Here is a 27,131-nt window from a genome sequence, read left to right as displayed (position 1 = left end):
TACAGTATTTGACTTAAAATTAGGAGAACATAGTATTTAGACACGTAATCACTGGTCTCAAATCTTTCCCACGAGAACAGTCGTTTCAGTACCGCCCACTTCCTGCCGATCTAGGCCGGTTAAACCGATGTGCTAATAAAAATTATCCGGATTAAGAGATGTCACTTCTACCCAACGATGTAAAAACTACTGGATTGCGCTCTCAGTAGCACTGCGGGCGCTGTTTTCGGTCTAGCTCCCCCCACCATCTACTGGCAGTAGCCGACGCATCCCATACACTCACCATTGTAAAACGCACCTTTTTAAGTTGCTGCTCTGTTTAAATATATAGATGTAAAATATTGCTAATGCATGCCAAACACGTTTTACTATTCTAAACTTTATGTCTTCTTCTTTTCTTGCAGAAAATAACACATTTGAACTCTTAAAAACCCTACTACATTTGTCCAGTTTTTACCGCAAATCTATGCTTGACATTAACGTGATAAGCATACTTTTTTATGACCTATTTTGTAAGATACATTGTCATTAAACATTGAAAGAAAAAAATATCGCGTTTACGTCAAACATAACGTTACCACTGCGGCAAAAACTTAGCAAAATTATTCAAAATGTTTATGTACTATTTTTTCGATTAATAAAATAGAATTTCAATTACAAATATTGTACTTTCTATTTCTCTTTTGTAATAACTTATTATTTTACCATGTACAATTTGGAACTAGCAATATCAGTCGTCTAAAAACATCTACAAAACGGGTTTAGTGAATTTGTAGTTTAAAAAAATTCAGATGGGCTATTTTCTGTAAGAAACAAAACAGACATAAAAGGTTTAACTAGTAAAAAGCGTTTGACAAGCGTTAGCAATATTTTATCCCTATAAATTTCAACAGAGCAGCAAATAAAAAGTGTGTTTTATAATGGTGAATGTATGGGCTGCGTCGGCTTCTGCCAGTCGATGGTGGGGGAAGCTCGACCGCGCGGCCAACACTGAGCCAGCGATCCATGAGTTGGATGCTTCTACCAAGTGTAGTCCAGTTAAACCGATGTCCGGTTAAAAGGTGTCCGGATAAGAGGGAGTATACTGTAAACAGCTGATTTGTGTTTGTTTTTACAACGTACCGTATACCTCGGCTCGTAGCAGCTGATTTCTGTTTGTTTTTACAAGGTACCGTATACAGCAGCTGATTTGTGATAACCAGCTGATTTCTGTTTGTTTTTACAACGTACCGTATATACTGTACCTCGGCTCGTAAACACACCACGCCACGACGGTGTACGTTGCCTGTACTGCAACCATTGCGCAATCGCAGCGCCGCGCCTTGTACGGTCTGTCATTATGATTCACCCGATCATCGGCGAAATGCCGATTTTAATTTATTTTAATGCCGCTACCGACTGGCCACCGAGATTACGCAAATTCACCCTCACTTTCACCCGACGGCCTCGTTTCCGAAAATTAACTTTTAATTAGAAAGTTAATGGCAACCTTGTGGAGGCTATAGCGTGATGTCTGCGCGATTAACGCGCTCACGTTCGCGCACTTTATCACTTTATCGCAGCTTTATTACTGACTTTTGTTTGGTAAATGTTGCCTGCAGTATGTGGTATTTTTGTACCCGAGAATTGGATACAATTGTTATTTCGAGTGTTCTCATAGTTGTGATTACGGTTCAACTGCTCGGGATAAAAGTTTGATTGGGAAAACAATGTCAAAGGGTGAAATACCGCTTAAATTAAACAAAAAATACCAATATGTATATAGCTTTAATATGTAAATTGCAGGAAAAATGAAGTACGAGAGAATTATAAAGAGTATAATAATCTCACACCATTCTACTGTATACTCATCCTTTACTCAAATTTGGGTTGAAATACGCCACCTAGGTGCGTCCCCATCTCAATGATTGATAGTGAAAATTGACCCTGAAAACACATAACAATAAGCACTAAAAATATAGGTATACAGATAAAGAAATTAAGTGCTCGAGAAAAGATCTGAATCAGTAAAATGGTAATGTATAGGTCATTTTAAAATACTAAGACTACGATCAGCTAATACAGTGTTCCCAATTTCGTTCAACGCTTGGGTTTAACCTAACCTAAAACGTGTTGTATAATGTTTGAAAGAGTAATTATTTCTATCCTTTGTAGTAACTGTAAATATAATGTGTAACACGAGTGCAAGTTACCTTTGCTGCACTCAAGAAACTTTCCACACTCGTTCGTGCATAAACATTTCTCACATGTGCAGAAAATTGCTACTTCGCTCACTAGTTACACGAATTACTATTCTGTTTCTAAACTTAATTTTTGAATTGTATAACCATCAATTTTGTCATACTTGCACACAAAACACACATGCAATCACAAACTATGGGTCAGTTCCAATTCTATCATCTAACAAGTCTCAGTTATCTGTCTCTGCGTTTCCTCTAGCCTCAAGTTATGTGAGACTGTTTGTACTCGTATGATGTGACTGTTGGATCTCAGTAAGCTTCGTCAGCACGTCTTGCTGGTGTCATCAGCGGCGCCAGCGTAATCGGTGCTGAGGATATCTCAGCATTCCCGTTATATCCTCAGCACCTGCCATGCGCTGAAGTTTTGGGGGTCATCAGCGTTCGAGGTGTAGCTGAAATTTTCCACGTTCCGTCTATAACTTTAACATGTCAAAATAGTAATTTACTAAATAAAAAATCGTAATTTGTAGCATTTCTATCGTGTAAGTTAATGTATAAATATGTCGTAGACACAATATTTGAATTATATCTATTGAATTATGTCTACTGTACACATCTTAAGTTATTGTTATCCCCCCATTATGATAAAACTAGACATTTAACTGCCATGTTATCACTATAGTCTATATGATGGCACCTTTCTCTTGCCCAGGTCTACCTTCTTAGACTGGCATGGGTCTTAAATCATTGGCCTGTGGTCAGGTAATCGGAGGGCCAAGAAACAGGTTCCATCATACAGACTATAGTTTTCGAATGAAAATTAACGTATTTCTAGCTACACACAGCGTGTATTATTATTAACTTGGGTCTAATACGCTAATTTTTTAACCACGATGAACAAAAAGGAAAGATTCTTGTGTCAGCTATGGCATTTTTTATACAATCAACTATCAAAGTAAATTTGTTTTGTCAAAAAGGTAATTTTAGACTTAAACGACTAGCCATTAAAAAAAAAATCAAATTGTTTATTTTGCTACAACTTGTCCTCATAAATTAGACGTCAACATCAGTACACAAAAATGGGTTAATATAATATTGCGGACTTCGTACTATGTCGATCATTATGTTATTTTTATAAAACATGATTATTAACAACTGAAAACGAGGTAGAGAAAACCTATATCTAGTCAATCACTCTTATCACATTCAATGTTTTTGGACATTAAAACGGACCTCGATCCATGTTCAAATAAAATAATCTGCTTTCAACTTGTAAAACTTGCACGTAAAAACTGTTAACAAACTTATGACTGAGGATGCTGGGGATTACTAGCAATGCAGGCTGCAGTATCAATCCTTTGTAGGATGAAATCCTCCTAGGAGAGGTAGGACTACGTGACCGTTGTAATACTGCAGGAAGCCTTTCCTCCTTTTGAGACTCTTTTGTCCCTTTGCTCTTTTTCGTTGTTAAAATCGCGACGGTTCGGATTAAAACAAAAACTAGTACTGATGTTTGATGTTATACGACATATATAAACTCTTAAAATTTTAAACAGGCTTGTGTAGACGCTTCATTGAAATTCTACTTTCAAAGATTCGTCATTCTTGAAATCCGTGGTGGAAATGTCTTTACTCCTTCACTTAAAGAGGTTAAAATACGCATAACTGTTTCTCAGTCTCAATATAATGATTAAACAAATCCTCCTACAGTCTGAGAACTCATAGTATGCAAAAAAGTTTGCAGATTTTTGGTTACTAGTTTTAAATATTCGTCATGTATGAAATTAACAGTGTAAGATTCTTCACTAAAAGTCAGGTTGAAACACGCAGAATTGTTCTTCTGTCTCAATTTAATGACTAAACGTTAATTCTCCTACAATAATAAAATCGCAAACAAGTTCACAGATTTTGATATCTAATTTTAAAGAGTCATTATTTTCTAAGTCATTGGTGGAAACGTTTTAACACTGATTACGAATATGACACATATCGTTAACAAGACGAAAATAGCATAACTAACAATATTGTTATTGCTTACAAAGTGAGAGGCTGGCTAATATTGACTGTACAATCTGGAAGGAAGATAAGCAAACTGAGCAAGCAGTTTAGATAAGAAGTCAACAGAACCGCCGTATCAATTAAGTAATTAGCTTATCCGAGCAACGGGCTGCGGCAGCATTCAGATCTTCCTTTAAACTTTAAAACTCTACCGTGTATATACTGGGTGATTGGTACTCAGTGTGACAAAAAATTGTTGGTGTAAGTACAAAGTAAATGAAGTGTGATGATGCATATCAAATGTTCCAAGTCTGTTAAAGACACCATGCTTAGTAGTCTTCAAACCACTGCAGACATAAAGCTCAATGGTGTAGCATATGGTTGAAAAGCTTATAAAATGGCACAGTTTTCTTTACCTTATTTGGACACTTTCTTGTATACAGGGTGTGAACAAATGCAATAAGCCAATGTTTTTCAAATTTTTTATCAAGAATCTTAATTTTTATCTTTGAATCTATTTACAATGGAGTTTTTACAACTGATCCCCCGCCATTTTATTATACATATATAATAATATTATAGGATGGATAATATACAAATAAATATATATAATTTTTTTAACATAATATAAATACATATTTTATAATTTTTTCATAATTATAATTATATATGAATCAACACTTTTTAATAATGTTTTTGTAATTAATAATACATATATGATATTATTATTTGAAAGATAATATGCTAATAAATATATATATATATATATATACATTTTTTGTTCATAATATAAATACATGTTTTAAAATTTTTTATAATTATAATTATTATGAAAGTATACATTTTAATAATGTTTTTAATATTAATAATATATATTTAATATTATTATAGGAATGATAATATGCAAATAAATATATATACATTTTTTATCATAATATAAATACATTTTTTAAAGTTTTTTTATAATAATAATTATATATGAATGAACACTTTTTAATGATGTTTTTGTAATTAATAATACATATATAATAATATTATAGGAAGGATAATATACAAATAAATATTGACAGGTTTTTTTGATCATAATATAAATACATATTTTAAAGTTTTTTTATAATAATAATTTATATATGAATGAACACTTTTTAATAATGTTTTTGTAATAAATAATACAAATATAATAATATTATTCTTGTTCAAAATTTAATGTAGAACACGAAAATGACATTATCTACTCAAATCCATATACAGGTAATTGAGAAATCGCTGTATTAAATTTAAAAACATGGTCATTTTTGAAAAACATAAATATTTTTTTTTTAAGCTGATTTTTAGACTTAGAACATTTGATATGCATCATCACACTTCATTTACTTTGTACTTTGTTATAAAAGAACGTAAATAAAAATCATGCATATTTGCAATTGATAAAGGTTTAAGTTACCTGGTTACTGTCAAGATGATCCTAGTAACCAGGTTCTTTATCAGTTTTCAAACTATCCAGAGGCATCATGATTATGTAATATTTGCACTTGTATAGTGATTTATTACGATTTGTTCATATTTATATTTAGCTTGGCGTATACATAACTAATCAAATTACTTATATTTATTTATAGTACCGATTGTCAGACTATAAATTCATATATCGGTGGACTATAATTCATATTGATAATCAATATACTTTGATTTCTCTTCTTGGTTTATTGCCCAGATTTCGTATGAGCGGACCTCGATGACGATGAAACACACACACAGTTCCATAGATGTAGCTTTTTGGAAGAAAAATTGTTATTTCACGGTTACAAAATTATAAATAACGCAAACACCTACTTCTGATTAGCCTATGCCTATTTATACGACGCTCTGGCACTGAAGAATGCGTGGCGAAGATGTAAACGATGAGCGTTCAATGATTTCATCTTAGCTTTTAACTCAGTAAGATCCACTGATTCTCTTGCCAGGACCATTAAAACACCATATTATATATTATTAAGGTTGCTGTTACCGATACATATTGTTAGGAGTTACAGTATAAGATTTATTTTACAAAGTATTGTCTATTTATTCGAATTGACTTTATTCGGGCAACAAAGTAATTAATACAATTAATTGACACAGTTAATTTAGTAGATGCACAGTGATTTTGTTCAACAATGAAGGACATGTCCCATGTGGCAAGGCTAGGTCTCGTAAAAGAGACACAAGTCACACGGTGTCCTCAGGGGTTATGTTTAGCTCCTTTGTTGTTTTTGGAATTTTCTTTTTTTAATAAGTCTGGAATATTTGTTTCGCAACTTGGAATCTTGCTGTTTCTTTCCCGAATTACTGTACAAATGACGTGAATTTAGCAACCGTACTAATGAGAGAGAGTTTTCTGTTTGAATTAATTAATTACTAGACTTATTGTAGTGTGGGCATTTAATTATGGTCTAAGTGATTACTCTAAAGTCGTTATAAATGACTTGATCGAAAAACATTTCACATTTGACCTTGTATTAACTTGTATAAATATTTTCAGGTTGTGATTTATTAAACTGCTTATGGTAAAATTTTTGTTTCAGGTAATTATGGAGACTCCTATTGGTGGATGTGTTAACTCTCACAGTAAGTCGCATACAAAATATAATTTTCACCAAAGTGAAATATTCAGTAAAATTTTTATTCAGTCCTTAAATATTTTTTTGTCATCTAGGGATTGCTAGATCGTGTTTGATACCAAATAGCTGTGTCTGTTTATCAAACTTGTAATATCAAAGCATTTTGATTAAGAGACAATTTTATACTTTTGAAAACATTTATGTTTTTGTCAATCTTTTTATTAGAAAATTGATTCAAAATGATACACAATCAAAAAGGACAACAGGCATATATACTAATTTATCAGAACGAGAATATGGTTATTTTGGTAGATAAATTGTTTGCATCATTTGTTACGCCGATGTAAACAAATTGTGTAATCAGATGCATTTAGATAACAGATTCAATTCAATTCAATTCAATTCAATTATTTAAGATGGGGACGCCACTATGTGCGTATTTTAACCCAAATATCAGTGAAGGATGAGTGTAGGATGAGTGGCGCGATCTTGTAGTCTTGTTAGTGACTAAGGCCGACATGTTCCTTAGACACAGCTGTTAATTAATAGCCCATACAGCTAATGGCAACTAAGGGACCTACAGTTTATAGTGGAATCCGAACCACATTTTTCCTTGTAATTTACGAATTGGTCTAATTATCAGGATAATACTGCGGATAGTCGTAGTACTCACTAGTGCGGACGTTAATCCACACCAGGGAGCATCGCATCCACAGTGCATCCCTATAAATATCCACAATTCGTGACCTCCCAGTAGCTGGATTACAGGACGTCGCCACCCGTCCCAGTATAATAACAACGTTAGTGTTAAATTTGATAAGTAAGTCATTAACATGTTTCTTTTACATGTAAATGAGTTGTATTTAGTTTAGCTCATCAATAACGTGTGCCTGGTTTGTTTGAATAAATTAGAACATTTATCATTATGTCCGGCTGCGAAAGTGAGAGTAGGCTTTCTGTATATTGTTTATACGTTCATTTAACGTAAAATCTCGTCGAATTGCCGCACCGGCATTGGTATAAAAGGTCCAGGTAGCATTTAAATTTAAATAATGTACATACAAATTTCCACATTTATGTCTATCAATTCTATTGCAATCAAGTCCATAATTTATCCAGAAAGTTGAGGTTTGAATGAAAGTATCAGCCCAAATACAGACCGAAGTGTAATTATCCTACTAGACGATTACTACATTAACATACTCGTACTTGTTTATAGTACGAGAGACGGTTTAGAGGTAACGACGAGTTGCTCATTGATTTGTGATGTGAATAGTATGATCTGTAGTAGTTTCGTCGCTCCACACTCCTACAGTCCATAGATTGGTTAGTATGATCTAGTGTACTGTAGTCGCCCACTATAGTGGAATAGAATACAGAATAGGACTGGCCTCTGAGGAGGTAGGGGATGCGACGTTGCCACTTCGTTCTTGGCTAGTGAGCTGACTTTCACCTAGAGCCGGGGAGCGGGCGCGGGCATCCCTCTGACTCTGTCTTCCAACTTGTAGGGTAGTTTAACACTACAAATTATTAACTTTTTTGGCGGTATCGGTTTGTGTTGTCATGTTTATATCACATGGAAGATACATTCATCCCTTACATGATTATGGATGGATTATTTGCACAATTAATTACTTAAACCGCTACTAGATTTAGTTTTTGAAAAATATATTAACATATAATTAATAAATATAAAATGAAAATACATTTTATATAGGGTCACCTTTACAAGTCTCTGGAAATATGTTGCCTATAGTCAAACGTTTGTCAACCCCAATTTTTAAACAAATCACCGTAACAAAAAGAGCAAATGAATACATATGGTCCAAAAACTTTTATAGCAGTTCTAAAAATCTTGTAAATTGTTGCCCTGCTTATAGTTTGATACATAAAACAAATTAACATGGAAATGAAGAAGGTAAAATCTTCCATATTAAACATTTACAGCAATAGTTTGGTTGTGTTTAGGAAACGAAGTTGGTCAATGTTTAGGAATTACCCCAAAGCTGCCTTTCTTTGAACACCTATTGTGACCCTCACTCCGTTAATCTTATTATTGCCACTCGACTGAACTTAAACTTACGGAGAACAGGTAGCTCAATAGTGACGAAGACATTTCTGTAATATTGTGATTTGACAAAAAAGTCCGTTAGTTTTATATTGAATTTAAGAAAATTGAACTAACGTTTACATACATTACGTTATGTGTTGCATTCATTAAAATAGTCATACAATATATTCACTCTTCTATAACAAAAAAAAAACTTCTAATGTAGTAGGTAATCTAGAAATACTAAAAAAAAAAAAAAAAAAAAAAAAAAAAAAAAAAAAAAAAAAAAAACCAGGTAAAAAGGGAAATAGATAACATAACTGCCAATTTATTGCCAAAATGACATAACTATTTTTATTAGAAAATATTATTACATTATTACACTGGAAATTGTTACATAAAAATATTTACAAAAGAAAATATTGACGTATGAAACTTAAATAAAATTTGTTAGTGACAATGACATTTTTATTTAGGCCTATCATGATATTTGCATTACGTAAAGGAACACCACGTCCGACGTTACGATATCGCAAACGTTTGTACTCGTGGTCGTCCACGTCGCGTACTGTTGTTTGTATTCATTGGGCGAAACACAGTTCATAGACGAATTCTTGACAAAACAGGAGGGTATACTAGAAACGCACAGGTTGGCTATCGGGCAGAGACTGAGTGCGTGGCACAACTTGGCAACAGTGGACAGTTTTCTAAAAGCTGATTGGATGCCGCTTGCCCCGCCCCACCCGACTCGAACTGGTTTCGGTCCTATTCTGTATTCTATTCCACTATAGTACGCTAGTACTAACTATAGAGTATAGACCATTGATCGGTTAGTATGATCTAGTATAGTCGCTACACAGTACTACAATCCATCGATTGGTTAGTATGATCTAGTGTAGTCGCTCACTAGTACTAACTATAGAGTATAGACCATTGATAGGTTAGTATGATCTAGTATAGTCGCTACACAGTACTACAGACCATAGATTGGTTAGTATGATCTAGTGTAGTCGCTCACTAGTACTAACTATAGAGTATAGACCATTGATCGGTTAGTATGATCTAGTATAGTCGCTCACTAGTACTAACTATAGAGTATAGACCATTGATCGGTTAGTATGATCTAGTATAGTCGCTCACTAGTACTAACTATAGAGTATAGACCATTGATCGGTTAGTATGATCTAGTATAGTCGCTTCACAGTACTACAGACCATAGATTGGTTAGTATGATCTAGTGTAGTCGCTCACTAGTACTAACTATAGAGTATAGACCATTGATCGGTTAGTATGATCTAGTATAGTCGCTCACTAGTACTAACTATAGAGTATAGACCATTGATCGGTTAGTATGATCTAGTATAGTCGCTTCACAGTACTATAGATAGACCATAGACCGGGTGTGGCGGACATAGAGTTCAGGTAACGGGCGTGCGGTCTACGGTCAGACGATCAGCTGATTATCAGTCGCGACGGTCTAGTTACAGGTCACGTGACCGAGTAGTGACGTCACCGTAGATAATACGTACGTACGGGGTTCTAATATCGCCAGTCAATTGATTTCTCATACTTGTCCAAGTCATCATCTGACTCACTAGATCGTCGATGAGAGATATTATTTTTGTACTAAATAACGCTTTGAATGCTTTGATTTTGAATAATGTTCTTCCGCAGTATTAGTAAACCATAACTAATTTAGTTCTGTGGTCGCTGGAGTAAACCGATCTTAGGGAAACCTAAATCCTTTGCGTTTTATAGAAAATGAGCAGAAGAATGTTTGTGAGCAGAGCAGATTAGTGTAGGAGACCATTAACCATCCAATAATAAGGAAATGAAAAAAATCCTATACCGGTCTAGAAAAATAAGATCATCCAAGTAAATTGACTAAATACTTGAAAACTCGTCCAATACAACACGTGTTCACAGGACGAAGTCGTTCCATTTATCTCCATAGAATAAGATATCACTCCTCTATGCTGACATGATAGAAATATTTTTAAAAATCGCATCAGGCAAAACATCAATTAATTACTATAACAAATGAACCTTACTTAATTAAAACAATCTTATACTTTAGTATTAGTGGTGGTATGATGTCGAAACTATAATTTATATTCAATGAACAAATGGGAAAATCAAGCCCGGCTAGCTCAGTCGGTAGAGCATGAGACTCTTAATCTCAGGGTCGTGGGTTCGAGCCCCACGTTGGGCGGTTACTTTTTGCTATTTAGGGGTGATATGTAAAGGGATCCTCCCTACACGGCCAAACTCAAACTGGAAACTCGTTTGCCTCCATGACTTTATTTTAATTTTAATGTTAAGTTATTTTTCACAGGAATACTATTTTTAATAGTAATCTCTTTTAATTATTTTAACTATTTTATATTTAATTTTGGTCGGTTGAATAGGCTTACATTATTATCACAGAGAATAGACCATTTAATGTGTTCTATTGTCTGTGCAATTATGCAATGATTTGGTTTTTATCAAGTAAACAATTGATTAAATCAATCTACTGTATAATCAACGCTAAAATGAATACTGTAGTATAAAAAAAATAATGTTCTACAACATTTATTTAATTTTGTGTTTTTCTACGCCTGTCATTAAAAAAAAGTGTTTTTTTTTTGTAAAGATACACTCAAACCTCTGGTCTTAATACTTTTTAAATAGACATTTGTTAGATTCATTTACTAAAATCTATATTTTAGGTCTATAATCGGATGGAAGAAATAGGTAGTCACGTGACATTTGTTAATAAGGTCAACAACTAAAAAATAACAATTAATTGTTAATTAGGTTGTTTTGGGGGCAGCTGGCCCCCATTAAAACTGCCAGAATTTGTCACTGTACGACTTGAAGGCGACCATAACTATTCGGATCCCTAGACTAGACATTGGGTTTGAACTAATCCTACCAATCCTACCAGTACTCCTTCGGTCCACAGAGGAAGTCTGTCTACACTTCAGTCCGTTCCGCGGTCTGCGGCAGTGCGCCAGTGAGGTATGGAGGTCGGCGGTGGTATTGGAGGGAACCGGTTTGGCGGGAGAGCAACTCGCGCGGATTCTTGTGTCCAAACAGCGAGTAGCAATCGGGATCACGGGCCTAGCCTGCGATGACGTCACCCTTTGTTGCGGCCCACCACATGACTTGACAGTGGGAACAGCCCGAACAGCTGGTGTGAAGCTATCTCAATGATCGGTGACAGATGAGAACTTGAATTATTAAAGATGGCTTTCACTGTTGAAATTTCCCTTATTATAAAAGTAAAGGTGATGTGAAAAAGTAATTGTAAATGCGTATACAATGTGTAATCAACTAAATGTGTTGTTGTACTTACATTTTTTTATGGGAGCCTAACCCTAATCTGTGTTTCTTCCCACAAATCAGACAACATTAATCTGTTGTTAAGGTTTCGTGTTTCCCTTTCCGACCTAACATAACACAACATATTAGAACCTAATCTCACATAACTTTTGCCTCTTCTAACTAATCACTAAACTGTTGGACTCGATGTTGAGTCTAGATCTAGAATCCACCCTTTCAAACCTAACCTAACATGACCTATTCTAACCTAATCTTAGCTAAATCTCTATAATCTCTGTGTCCCTCTTTCAGCCAATTATGTCAATAAACTGTAGACTATATGTCGTGTCTGGATTTAAAATCCATCCTTTCTAAACGTAACAGAATCACCTATCGTAACAGAGCCTAACATAACCTGATTACAAAACCTAACCTAACATAGTCTACATAATCTTCATTTGCACTAGGTAATCTTTAGTAGTGGCGACCCTCTTCATGAAAACCCCCGTATTACTATTTAATTTTGATTTATTGCGGTTGTAGCTTCGTCCGATAAGTGAATAATTGGTTAATTAGATCTACCGTATATTTCAAAATTAGTTAACAGCAGCGTTGCATTTGCCTTTAGGATAAGGAACAATCAAATAACTTGTTTGGAAAGGCTCGATTTGACCTGAACGTTTATTTCATATAATTAGTATAATTTTGAAAGTGATCAATCGTGTTGATATTGCTTAATCACCTGACACACACTGCCAGCAATATTTTAAAATTTATATTCGTCTCGTTCAAAATAACTAGTAAATTACTCGTTACTACCATTACAAGTATATTCCAGTAAAATATTTCAATTAAGATTATTAAATCCTGTGACACTGATCTTCTCATCATGAACTGCACACAACAAATAATTTGTAGACCCATCGTGTCTGTATAAATTTGTCAACTCTGGAGTTTTTCCAAGAAAGTAAGTTTCTTTCGCAACCCATCCCGCAGAAACTTCTTAATCTGATCCTTAATGGAATTCGGTCAAAGTTAGATTGGAGCGAGGTTCGGTAGATCGTAACAATTTGTATTCTAAGCCGTGTATGTATGAAATAATGTATCTATGAATTGTAAATGTGTTTTAAGTGTTGCCATAGTTCGGTTTATAAGTTTACCTAATAATATGGTTTAGGCCGAGAATTCATTTTTTTTACTCCTGCGCTGTGAGAGATAGGTGTGTACAGGTAAAATGGATTTTTTATAACAAGGGCTAGTCATTTACAATAAGTTGAGGATATCGGTGGAGTAAATGCTGTTACATGAATGCACGCATGAATATTTAAGATGAATTTTATTCTAGGGATTTTCAAAAGAGTGAAGGTTGAAATTCTTTTATGAACAATCCTTTTTATGACCAACAATTGTGTTAAATGATATCTTTATTACGTCTTTTTTTTAAATACCTGCAATTAGTTATTTGTTTAATAAAGACAATAATACAAATTGTTGAAATTTTAAAAGTTGTATACTGTTAAACTAAATATCTTTGATCTTATCTTTGATTTTATTAAAGTTCTGCTGGATGAATAGTTAAAAGAAATTCTAATACTACAACATTTCTAGAGTCCAAAGGGAATTAAGACGTTGTGACACAATGAAATGATGTTTTGTATGTCTGATAGGTAACAGCTATTAATATTTCACACGACTGTTTATTTTAGAAAATTAATATAGATCGAACTGTATAATGTAGGTGTAGGACATCGAAGTACTCGTATATAACACAACGAAGTATATGTTGTGTTATATACTTCGATGGTATAGGAGTGTTCTATGTGTTAGAGGGCCAATTACAAATCAACGTGTTGCAATTCAATATTTGATTAGTCAATATGAAGGTCATTGGCACCGTCGTATTCGATGCATTCAAGCCAGGTCACGTGTACATAACAGTGCAGCGTTTAGATGAAGTAATATTACTATGAAGTAATGTAAAACGTTGATTAACATAAGTACAGGCCAAGGATCGTCACCCTCGCAATAGTAATAGGCTTTTGCAATAAGTCAAATAAATGGTGTTAGCAAACTTACACATACATTCTCCTATTTGATTGTTAACATACAACAATTATACATGGTAAGTGGTGGGAGTAACTATGATATTTTATGTGGACAATCACAAAAGTTGCAATGTGTTAAAAGCCATAATTTTGCTTGTACCATTTTATTTGAAGTCATAAGGAGCATAACTTACTAAATTTTTACGAGCCGTTTCTGTATAAATCAGAAACCTGAAATCAGAATCTGTTAATTTTTTTAAAGACTTTTATTTAAATGTGATCATTAAAAATCAAAACTTTAAGATTTAAAAATTAAAATAATGCTAAAGGTATTTTTGTTTGGTAACACATATTTAACATTTTATCAAACTCGAACCACAAAATTGGTCTGTAGCTCTGTACTCATCCATACATATATGCAGGCATTAATTAAAAAGTACTTTTCCGGGTTCAGGTGGGCCCAAAACGTACTTTAACCCAAAACTGAAATACCTTCTCCATATAAGAGGAGAAAGTAAAACGTGTATAGCCATCAGTAATCAATGCATTGGTCATGTAGGAGTGCATACTTTAGTTGGTAATACTACGTGAAGGACGATTGATTTTAGTCTTAAGTATTCATGATTAACGTATACATCTCATCCCTTGGCAAAGCTGTAGTCCTTTTTTGAATAAAAATAAACGTAGTTGAGATGAGCCACCGGTTGAGTGAGCTGGTGTCAATTAATTACAGATTTATGTTTAATACGCCAACTCTGAAAAGTGCATCCATTGTAGCATACCGAACTATCAACGCTTTAAAAGGTACCCTGTGAGGATACTTTATTTATTTTTATTAATTCATTCTACACGTTTTAATACGCATTGTCATATATAAAACATAGGTTGGACTGTATAGTGTAGGTGTAGGAGTGTTCTATGTGTTGGAGGGCCAAACAAGATATTTTCCCAAAGCAAAATGCAATTTATACAAGTGACCAATGAGGTGTAAGAAGGGAGGGTCCGGAAATTAATTCTGGGGTTGGGACACATTAGGGGGAAACTTGGACCTCACTTTGTGCACCTACGTTGACTACATGGACTCTGTGATGTATTGTACATTTCAAGTTATATCTTTGCCAGAATGTTTATTAATTTTTGGTAAAGGATAGACAGTCACGTAGTTTGAGAGGCTATATGCAGCTGCATCAATAAAAATGTTTTTAAAAAGTTGAAATTATTGCACTACACAGAAGTTTTCCCCCCGAAATTAGATATCAAATTTTATTTTAAAACCCTGTTTATTTGAACTCTTAGTTTGTATGCGATTGAATTAATTTACCCGAATAGTTCAGATTACAGATATATTTATCAGATTACCCAAACAGTTAAATACATACATATATGCATTTAACAGCTATCCCCCAGTGATTTTTTCGCTATCAAAAATAAACTTTGCATATTTTGGTAAGTATTGATTTTTTTCAAATGTCCTGTAAGTTAGTTACAATCTAAGCTAGATAATAAAACTAACATATGAAAAATACACTTCAATTCCTGATTGGTTAATTGTTAACTACATTTCTTTAGTTGTATATTTGCCATTTTCAAACACCATTTGATAACACAGAAAGGTTTATTCTCACAATCCGGCGAAGTCGCAGAGTAAGAAGATTACCTTTGTACTTGTTGCTGGTCGGATGTTAAACCCCGTCTCAATAGAAGTATGTTTCTCGCCTTTGATATATTTTTGCTAAAATGTTTACTATTAAGATCACTGAAAATTAAAGTTAAGAAAAATTAGTTATATTGTGTCTATTAATTAGAATGGACATTGTAATTTTTGTATTGTTTGTAACACTGCTATGTCATAGCATTTTCAGCCACTGAACATTCCTTTGGTACATTATCTCTCTTATGAATTTATTTTGTACAAGTTTTTGTCAAACGGTCTAAATAAATTGTGGTTCACAATGAGTGTTAAAAAATGTGTACATTTAAATAAAATAAAACCACATTTTAACCTACGCTAAGAGATCTACAAATAGACGAAGGAGGTTTTGAACGATGCAACGGTCTAGAAATACTCGACCTTCAACTTGACATTAGAGTTGACCGCAATAGTTGATGTCATTGAGTGACGTGTCTTACCGAACTGTTATCAATGTTTCATTCGTGCAATTCTATTGTGTCTTGCCTTATGTAAGACTGTTTCAATTTTAGACTAGTTTGTTGTTTCTCTTACCAGAAATGCTAACTACCTTATTAATATCAATTGGAAGCTGTTTCAACAGTCAATTCATATTTATTTAGTTTTCGAGATGCTGTATGTCATTATTTCTTTATCATGTTGCTTTGCTACCATATGTATTCTGGGTTTGAAATTTATTGAATAAAAGCTTTACAAGAAACCAAATATTAGGATACAGCCCCCTTAATTAAACTCCATTAGTTATCAAGAGGATTGCAAATTAAATAGGCTTTAACATAGGTTCTTTTAAAGAATATTGATCTATTACAATTTAAAGGTTTAAATATTTAAATATAAACAATAAAGCTAGTTATCTCTATTAAACACTCCTTCAATTAGTGGGATACCAATGAAATAAGCCTTAACACGGTTTTTTTCAAAAGTATCTTGTTCCATTTAAAATTTAAAGGGTTTGAATTTGTAAAAAAAATCAAAAAAGCTAGTTATCTGCGTTTAACGTTTAAGCTCCTTCAACTATGAGGATTTACAAACTAAATAAGCTTTAACAAAGGGGTTTTTTTTAAAGAATCTTGTTCCATTGAGAAATATAACAGGTTTGAATACAGTATGTTTAACAATGAACATGTCAGTTTAAAGTTAGTTATATCCGTGAAATCCTAAGACAGATGTAGTTACAACTTTGTAAGGTTGCCGAAACGTGTGGGATCGACAAAGAGAACATTATTCATCATAATGAGTGAGACAGAGGAGATTGTTTTAGCAATTTATGAAGGCGTAGACTGCCCGCCCTGGTATAAGTACCATCTTGATAGCTTTAGTACTGCTTAGTTGTATTTATGCAGTAAATCCATCCACGACAGTAAAAATACAGGGAAGAGGTAGCTAATGAGTCTTTGGTTTATACAGTTTTGTTTAGACTATTCATCGATGAGCGTTTATTCTATTGTATTGTTACGAAAAATATACTACGTCCAAAGTTGTTTTCATGGCATTGCCGTATGTATGTTTTTGATTTTTACCTTTTCTTATCAGGTTATATGCGAAAAAAAATCAAGGTTTATAGCCTACAGATAACCTTTAACTTAAGGTATATATGACTCATCGTTAACATGTACGCAACATTAAATACACTAAGTTAAATGTGGGTGTAACGTGTTTAGGCTTAAATGTAAACCGCACATTTTTTATTCCCGATAGTTATTTAGCTAAGTAATAGGTCTTTTCTTCAACTGAATGGGTTTCTAATGCTTAATCCTGTTTAACTCGTTGTTTTTTCACAAACATTTTATCAGGGAAAGACAGTTTGACCCTTTAATTTGAACAAAAATTCAACTCTGTCAGAAATCATGATTGTATTAAAACTTGTTTAATACATCAACGAAATAAATTCAAGCAATTAACTCCCAACTCCTTTATTAATACTTCTATTCGGGCATTGACTTCTTTTTAATTTTTTAAGTACCACAAATTTTAGGTAGGATCACCCAGATAGCTAATGATCAATTTTCCAGTTTACAATATTTTTTTTCCAAATCGTAAAGAAATGTTGCAATCTCGCTTATGTAATGGCATGGGAATTTGAGTGTTTGGTAAAACTATCAAACAGTTTCATATGAAGTATCAAATTATTATTTGGTATTCGACTTCACCCACTTAACTGTTCCACGATCCCGGTTGCAAACTAATAAATCTCCACGGACGTACCTTTCAACGTTCCTTGTTCACGGAAAGTTATGGCTTCGTCGTGACTACGCTTCAGTTTGTTTTAACAACTGGTCTAGTTGATGCTGATGAGAGGCTATTGACGGGAGGAATTGAAGGAAAACACAGGTTGTTGGTCGATGGTTGGGTGGTCGTAAGGACGGCGTGATCATAGGATCAGATGAGCAGGGGCTACTGACCGCCTCGGAGTTGCAAGGATAATATCATCAGATGTTACAGTTGAAAGTTCATCTTCGTCGTGGCAACAGAAGTAGATATCCCAGCTGCAGCATATACATTCCTCCAAAAAGAACACGGGTGAATAAGCCACTCGCAGAAAGTGTAAATGTATAAAGCTACATTTCCTTCCTTAGTTTCGGTACTGAGATAGTTTGTGACATAAAGGTTTTACTTCAGTTAAACTTGGTTGCACATTTGGCGTATTTTTTATAGAAATCTCAACTGACATCAGCACTTTCAATTCGGTAGTTTTTGTCGATAGTTGTATAATTGTCCCGTAGTTCAGTTCAACTACTATATTTTTCATTCTAAATTTGGATACAATCTTCAACGTGTTAGTGGGATACTTCTATCACAGATTAGAGGTTTGTTTAATAAATGCTTCTACCAACTGTCAAAGTCTATATTACCAACTGAGATGGGGACGACACCTTGTTGGTGCGTAAAAAAGAGTGACATTTAAGTGTAGAATAAAGTGAGATGCCTTGTGCAGCTTTGCTACTGACTATAAGATCAGCTGATTCATTAGCCAGGTCCATTTACTTAAAGCCCAATGATAAGGACAGCTGGGTCCAGTTTCAAATCATCAAAAACTTAGCATCAGGCTTTACTAAGGATGGAACCAGCGACTTTTTGATTACCAGACGAGCACTATAACCATTTAGCTACCCAGTTACTATGCGGATAAACCGTTACTTGGAGCAACGTACCAAGTTTAAAACACCACCGCCCTTTTCGAAATCTTATCTAATAGCCAAAACAGTCGGGTCATTCGTTGACCTTTTGGCCACCTCAGTCAAAGCGATGGTATTTATTTACATAATCCGTATTATCTTGCCATCAGTAGGTAACTTGTTAAACCTGTTCGGGTAGTTTTCATCATGCGTTTGCTCATCATCATTGATCACTGAGTAACTGATTACGAGTAAATGTTCGATAGAAGACTGATTTCCTTGTCGACCTTAAAGTTTGTAGGGTCCTTTGAACAATACACACTTTGGTTATGTTGAGTGGTTTGGTTACTGATCTTATTGTAACCCTGCGTGTAATCGAGACCACAAATTATTTCAACAGGAAAATCGTCCATGGTTAAACATTAAAAGTGAAATAATTTAAACTGTAGAACATTCTAAAAGTTGTCATTAGTGGTAAATATCTTAAATTTCAGTTTCATACTACTTAATAACTTTCAATAGTGGTTCACCTCTTTCAGTTCTCATAAATCTTAATTTTGGTTGTGTCCTAGATATTTAGGTCGACCAAGCTCTCAAAATAAAAATAATTACAATTCGAATATACTAATACTCTTTTAATGGAACCTACTTAATCTGAGCTGAAGTTACTTATTGCACTCCTACAATGGTATAGGCATACCGTAAATCCAATCGATTGAAAAAAGAACGAATAGCTACTGAATAATTTGAAATATAATTCAACAAGTTTTTTTTATGAGAATAGACTGCCTTTAATCATTACTTACTTCTTTTGCATGGTATTCATTACAGAGATTGAATATTTACGTTTGCTCTAATTCATTTATCAATGGCTAAACTAAATTACAAACCCAATCAATCATCAGTTCTAAAAAAGTGCATAAAAACCAACAACGTGCCACATGTGTCGGTGTCAAATTAACACACTCGTAGCGCCGTCATTTAACGAATGTTTTTCTCCAGTTTCGGTGTTTTTGTGCTCGAGCGCGCGTGTTATTTTAATTAGTATCACGCCCTCGCTCGTCGCTCGTTGCATGTAGCTACAAGCGGTTGTAGCGCATGCTCATGTAGATGTGCTAATTGCTCTCTTAAGTATTGCTGTAGGCTAGTGCTTGTCGCTATAGTCATCGCTGTATGATTGTGTAGTGATCCCATATGTCCAAGGAAATTGCTGGCTGAGTACGAAGTATAGTTACGTTGGCTATATATATACCTCAAAACGAGAAATACAATCTTTCCTGGGGGCTAGGTATTACCATGAGACCTACTATAATAGCTTTTTTAAAACATGTCAGTATCCATAGCATTGCAATATAATTGTTTTGTTGTCACTGCTGTCTACCAACTTTTTTATTATTATTTTTGCTAATTCCTTAAATTATTTCTTCACATAACCTTAAAGTTGAAGTTGTGTTCACTATCAGTGTGCATTATTATTGTGGTGAATACTGGTAATGTGGTATAGTGAGGTGAAAAATAGCGTTCGCACAACGGACCGACTTCGTCTCGAACTTAAAACGACCGAGAGTTACAACTCCGGCAAACCTCATTTTCGGCCCTAGGTAGGAAATATACTATTTCATAGTTTTGTAAAACAATTTTCCGTTACAAAGCTTCAACACAGTTAACTTATGTAAACATTTTTGTCCATCTTAGAATTTCGGATATTTTAAATTATCTCGTTTGAGAACTTACTTTACATTTTTATCTTCTCTCGCCCTTTTACTCAAGTTGTACCAAGTAAGTTGTAGTAAGTTGTATTCTCACTATTTTTATCCTTCACACGGCTCCTCAATTTCTTCTTTGCAGACCCTGCACATTATGAAACATCTCCCTTTCGCATTACCCATTGATTTCTTATTCACGTATTTCTGTTACAGTTATTACATTTTCAACATCTTCCTACCACCATTCCACCCACTTATCCTTTTGTAAGCCTTGCTTAAATGTTATTCACGTATTTCTGTTACAGTATTACATTTTAAACATCGTCCTACCACCATTCCACCCACTGATCCTTTTGCAAGCCTTGCTTAAATGTTATACTTCAAACGTCTTTCGTAGGTATTTAAAAGACTAATCCATTCTTATAAATTGTTTACACCACTTTATAATATTCTCACTACTTTTTAAACCTAGTCATCCTTACTTATACGTCACTATTTACTTGTATATCACATATCACTTGTGTATCACACACCTTTCTTCTTTACCAACCTTGCACATTCTTGTACGCTCTTCCTCACACATTACCATTCTTATGCCACTTCCCCCTCAATCCTCGCTGTTTCTAGCATCTCTTCTTCGCACGCCTAGTCTTTTATCCATTTCTCCTTAGCACTTTCATCGTCACCACTCTCTTCGGTATCAGACACCAAGGACCTCCTAGTCCATCACCTACAGTGGTGGTCTATGATGAAAGTTCATTAGGTCTGAGGTCTCACATATAGTCTGCCATTAGATGACTGGACATTTGTCTAAATGCCTCCCAGGTCGTGTGTACTCTCCGAACGCTGCCTTAATTATGCCTCAACTTTCTACTAAACATTGATGACCGTCGTAAAAACGTTAAAAAGTCACACTGGTTAAGTAGGATGTCATGTGAGCGTTGCCACAGAAAGTAGTGTTAATTAGCTTCTCTCACATATCGACTTGAAAACTGAATATAAAAAAAATTTCCATAAACTTAACTATAGCCATTAACTTATAACCAATGCTATAGCCTCCTCTAAAAAGCCGCTGCGTTGGTGTGGCAACCAATATACAAACAATGAATTGGATTTACGAAACGTGTCTCGGGACCCGACACAGTGTTTATTGAAGTACTTGTAGTCTTATAGCGGACGAAATAATTTGTAGCAGAGCACTAACAAACGTATATGTGTAGGTGCTACATTTACTACGTATTTTTTCACCACCCGATGTACCATACCATCTGATTCGTATCAATAAGTCGCCGTTTCAATTATACACGGTGGCATTAGTTATTTTAAAACCTCTAGTAAAGGTTTGATCTGTAAGTCATGTTTTCTACTAAAACAGAATATAGAGTAAACAAAATAGTGTCTCTTTCATTTATTTTTTATTTTACTAGGTTGTGTGAAACAAATAAAAAGTATTATTTACAGCTTCATATAGCTAACGTCGGGAGCGTCTCGTCTAATGGGTATAGCGCGAAGGCGGTGGGTTCAAATCCCGCTAATCATCAATGTTTTTTTATGTTCAAATAATTTAACCTTGTAGTTAGAACCATACCTTTAACAAAATATGATAAGTTTCTTGTACGAAATACAGTATCTTTGTTTTGGAGAAGAATGTACACAGAAATCCATACGATACCGACCATTACTATTGCGACTTTTCCATTTAAAAGATTAATGGAAATTTCAAGCAGTGTTTTAAGCTCTGACAAGATCCGGCATGTTGACGGAATCTATGACTAATTGTATAACTCAACCCAGCAATAACCTTATAACCTCTAGACCGTTCGCTGATATCAGCTGATTCAACTCGCTGTGCTCAACACCGCTTCAAGTGCCACTCTGTGTAATGTTTTACAATCTCCGACCACTCGAAGCACTTGAAGCGCTTCTGCTACCGCCGCGCCGGTTGTCACATTGATTACATCGGTATCGTGTGCTTGGAACTTTTCAAGTTGTATTTCGTCAAACTTGATTGCTTTGACATCCGTTAGAGCGAACTAAATGTGTTTGTAGGTAGGCTGTATATTATATTTCAGAAAAATTGCCTTCTTAATCAAATCTTACCTTAACTAATCTACATATAAGACATCAGTTAGGTAAATTAGAAAGGAGTTAATGACCCTAAAAGATGAAATAGTGAATCAGCTAGATAGTGATTTATACTTGATAAATTGATATAAATAAATAAAAATAGTAATATGGTTTAAAAAAAATTGTCTCGATCTCATAATGGCAGGGTTACGGTGTCTTTCAGCATACGTTCATTTATCCGTCGCTAAAAATGATTGATAGCACTTATATACTAAATGGAACCCTCCATCCTTGAATATGATTGTTTCTAGCTTTCAAAAATGTGTCGCTATGATATAGGAAAAAAATTTAGTATTATGGTTTCAAATAAATATGCTAATCGCATAGAACAAAGGTCAATTTGTATTGTAGTTTTCAAATTACCCAGTCGCTAAAAATGTGATTGATTGAAACTTAGACACTCGTAACTGAATATGAGAAAAATTATGAAAAAACAATCATTCATACATTGTGAAAATGTTTTAAATTTACGTGCACCCAATAATAATAAAACAAAAGAATAACCAAATGATCTTACTTTACATAGTTTTGCCATTTTCAGTAACAAATAAGTCGCCGATTAATTCAAAAGACACACGTCAGTGAGTTCAATATGCAGGAAGTGATTACGATTTATTATAACGCCGATTGCGTTACGTTTCCCGCCATGTAACAGCTGTTTTATGTGTGGCGCAAATTACAGCGCAAACCTTGACTACTATAATTCACCAGTCATTACTGCGCCGTGTAGCAAATCGAAACTCACATTTGCAACGCGATTTCGACAGCGTCAAAAGTGTCAAGCAAAGTTGAATGTTAAAGCTAAGCGCTAAGGAACGTTGCTTGACGATATTGATATTGATTGTGTTCAAAAAAGTATCCGACTTGGAAGACGTTAGATGGTACTACTGGGGCCTCATTGAATCTGTAAAAGAAGCTGGTTAATAGTTAAAATTTCAGAACCACAAATATGTTTACTTGTGGGCCATTCACGAAATTCGTTTATGTTTATGATCCATACAATTCTTTTTCTAGTATCTATGGTGTTATCTACTTCAATACTAAATGTCGTATGACTTTTAAATGAACTTTGATGATTTTAATAACCACAAGTAAAAGACACGAATATTAGAACAGAAACCGTATCGATCATAAACATAAACAAATTATGTCACTGACCCGAAAGTAAACATTTCATTATAAATATTTAAATGGAACTAGACTCAACTAACACGTAGCTCGTCTTGCAGTTCAAATAGTGTGTTTTTTGATCCACCACATATTTTTCGCCATATATGACATTTTCAAGTGATATACAGAAACATTGTATCTGAATTGGACTTTTCAAGTCGTAAAATGTTATAATAAATCATAAATAATGTACCCAAAACCAGCTGTTAAAGCTCTTAGTTTAGGCTTCCAGTCCGGTGACGTCATACAGTTTCTGTTCTAATATTCGTGGTATAACCTAAAAGGTCCACATTTGGACAAAACCCCGGTAACATTGAACATAGCAGTCACTCTATTACACCTGATCACCAGTTTTATCCTTGTAGAGTTGTATAGTGATCGTCTCACTGGTCAGTGGTCGGCCCACAAGTGTGTAGGCGTAGGCGGACTGGAATGACGCCGCCGGAGTTGGTTGCATCTCGGTTACGCGCAATCGAAAGTAAACGACCCACGAAAGTGGAGTAATCCAAGCGTCAACTTGTACTGATGCATCAACGATTACGCCTCTGTACTTTGTCGGTCACGTAGGTTTATATTTGTCTACTCTTAACTTCTTTTTGTCGGTCAATTTTGTTGGTCAATTGCTCACTCATCTACTGTTTTGGTGGCCGCTTTTGTCCTGCATTATTACTTTTTGAGTGTTGGCGCAGGGAGCGACGGGCTTTATTTTAGTTGTAATTTGTAGTAAAAATAAATATACTCATTTTATATTAAGGACATTTTGTAATATGTTACCTTCCCTTTTACTATGTTCTTTGTTTATTATTTAACTTGTGCTTTTGCATCGTCGTTGCACTTGTTACTTCTTGATCTAAAAACTCATAAATTGTAATAGTGTACACTGTTAGTACGTAATTAGAGTTTGTACTAGTATTGTTAGTAGAGTTTGTATGAGAAGTGTCATATCATTGAACTGTACAGTAACACTAATACTTTTGTTGCAGGTTCGTGCTGTTTTCAGAATTCTAAATGCTGATTTGTTATGACGTAAGTAAAATATATACATTTGTGTATACTATGCATACGCATATGTCATACAAAATAGCTATTTGTGTATTAAAGAGCGCAAAGTACGTCATTGCCGCTCGAGAAGAGTAGATGGCCGCACGAAACTTTAGCCGAGTCATTCATGTTCACACGGTTACTGTAGGCCTACCTGATCCGCGGCTGTGATTGGTATAGAAACGCCAACAGTGAAATCAGCTGATTAACGAACGTAAATGTGAGCTATTTTGTGTACTGTTTAGGCTAGGGCCACACTTGGCGACTTTGTCGCGGCGACAAAGTCGCTGCGCCAATGAATGAAAGTGCGTAGCATTAAATTAAATGGAGGCGGCCACACTAAGCGACTCGCGACCTGTGACCACCGGCGACAGAAAAACAAACGCGACCGGGAGCGTTTTTCGGTCTCGGCGACAAATACGCTCCCCATGTTATCTTATGGCACCGGCCATACTAGGCGATTACGTGCCGGAAGCGACCCAGCAAATATCGTGCCAGAAGCGACCCTGGTAGTAGCGTGAGTGCCACTAGCGACCCATTGTTTGATAATGGATTTTACAATGTTTTGTTCAAATTGGTGTTAATGGCTTATAAACAAATCCTATTCAAAAAATAAAGGTATACAAAATAACTGGAAGACAGTTTTATTATTTGGATTTGGACTAATAAAATCCAGACAAAATTAAAAAAGCAGAAACCATTCGAATCGTCAAACTTTTGATGTTTGCTACTAGCCTGTTTGGAGATAGTGGCTTCGTAGAATTTAATGAAGTAAACGCGTTAACAATTGTTAATATATAATGTTTGGATTAGGATTTGAAATAGATACTCGGACTCTTTCTTCAAAGTCCTGTCAGTTGCAAAGTAAAATTGCAACAGCTTGTTTTCATTTAATTTTTTTTTTTTCTTATTTCATTACGTTTAAATATCCCCCTTGAATTAGTAGAGACGTCTTAGTAATTTTTCGTGATAGCAGGTCAACAACATCAGGGGTTGTAAGCTGTCACTATGACTAGAAACCTCAAAATATTCTTTATTTAGTTGTGCTAGTATACTCTTTTCCATATAGGGAATAAGCTACTACCGTAGGTCTCATTGAAAGACCTAGACCCGGGACCTATTTCATTTTTCGTGTTGATGCCCCGAGAGAGCAAAAACACCATTCGTAAAAAATATGTAATTGGTAACTTAAGTAATTTGGTTTGAATTCATTTCCATTCTAGCTCCTGAGCTGTTATATTTAATGTGCTAAATAGGTTTACATACCTTATAATCCGACAAACAGCTCAAATAGTAGGCTGTTTACATGTTTCGGCTTGTATACGCCATTGTCAAAACATTATAGTTGGAAAAAAATACTTATCATTGTTTACTAATGTACATAAACGTTCACACACACATACCTACAATCTATAATATTAAAACGAAACAGTGTTTTTTATTTCACGATTCTGAATCAACCACTCGACGGATTTTCATGATTTTTGTTTGAAATGAACATTCAGCTTTTGTGTCACAAATTCAGCATTTGGATAAAAATGTCAAGACTTACTTAGGGTTGACTTATTTATACTATGTGTAATGCTAATCATTGATACGTTCAATTCTTCTGTAAGAGAATGACAGATTAATTAAATATACATAGTAAAATACTAGGATGTTCAAATTATTTTTAAAGCAATCTTTGTAATCTTTGATTTGTTTTAAAGCACTATAATTTGTTTTAACTAACACAGCTGGTTAAATATAAACTATGGAACTATGAGGTTATTTTATTTACTCTTATTTTGTCAAAGGAAATAAGTAAGATTAGTAGAGATAATTAGACCACAGTTTAAACCACATTTTTAACCAAAATTAATTAAACCACAGTACAAATCTATAGGCTCTGTACACGCGTCTTAATAAAAAAGGATAAATGCAAATTATTTTACTGCTACACTTTTCAAGGAAAGATTAAAAAAATAACAATGTTGACATGTTTTAATTCTTCATGGTAGCTTTTTTTACATTTAATGTTTGTCTGCTTTAACTTTGTTTGGATTAGGCCCGGAAATATTGATGTCATAAAAAGAATATCAAGAATAATAAGGAATCACGAT

At 34.4% G+C, this 27,131-nt stretch overlaps 1 protein-coding gene and 1 non-coding gene across 8 annotated transcripts in view; both read left to right on the top strand.

Annotated features, from left to right (window-relative positions):
- LOC128988470 (SH3 and multiple ankyrin repeat domains protein 1-like) overlaps positions 1–27,131 on the top strand; it is a 236,791-nt gene that overhangs the window by 51,546 nt on the left and 158,114 nt on the right. The gene's annotated exons all lie outside the window — the stretch shown is intronic.
- Positions 10,968–11,040, top strand: Trnak-cuu (transfer RNA lysine (anticodon CUU)). Its single transcript has one exon. It is a non-coding gene; the product is annotated as a tRNA-Lys (tRNA).

The sequence above is a fragment of the Macrosteles quadrilineatus genome, unplaced genomic scaffold, assembly GCF_028750875.1.
Source record: "Macrosteles quadrilineatus isolate MER2022 unplaced genomic scaffold, UCM_ALF_1.0 Scaffold_3__2_contigs__length_128488019, whole genome shotgun sequence".
Classification (NCBI taxonomy): Eukaryota; Metazoa; Arthropoda; class Insecta; order Hemiptera; family Cicadellidae; genus Macrosteles; species Macrosteles quadrilineatus.
Note: the sequence above shows the minus strand (reverse complement) of the source record. Positions and strands in the feature narration are given on the sequence as shown.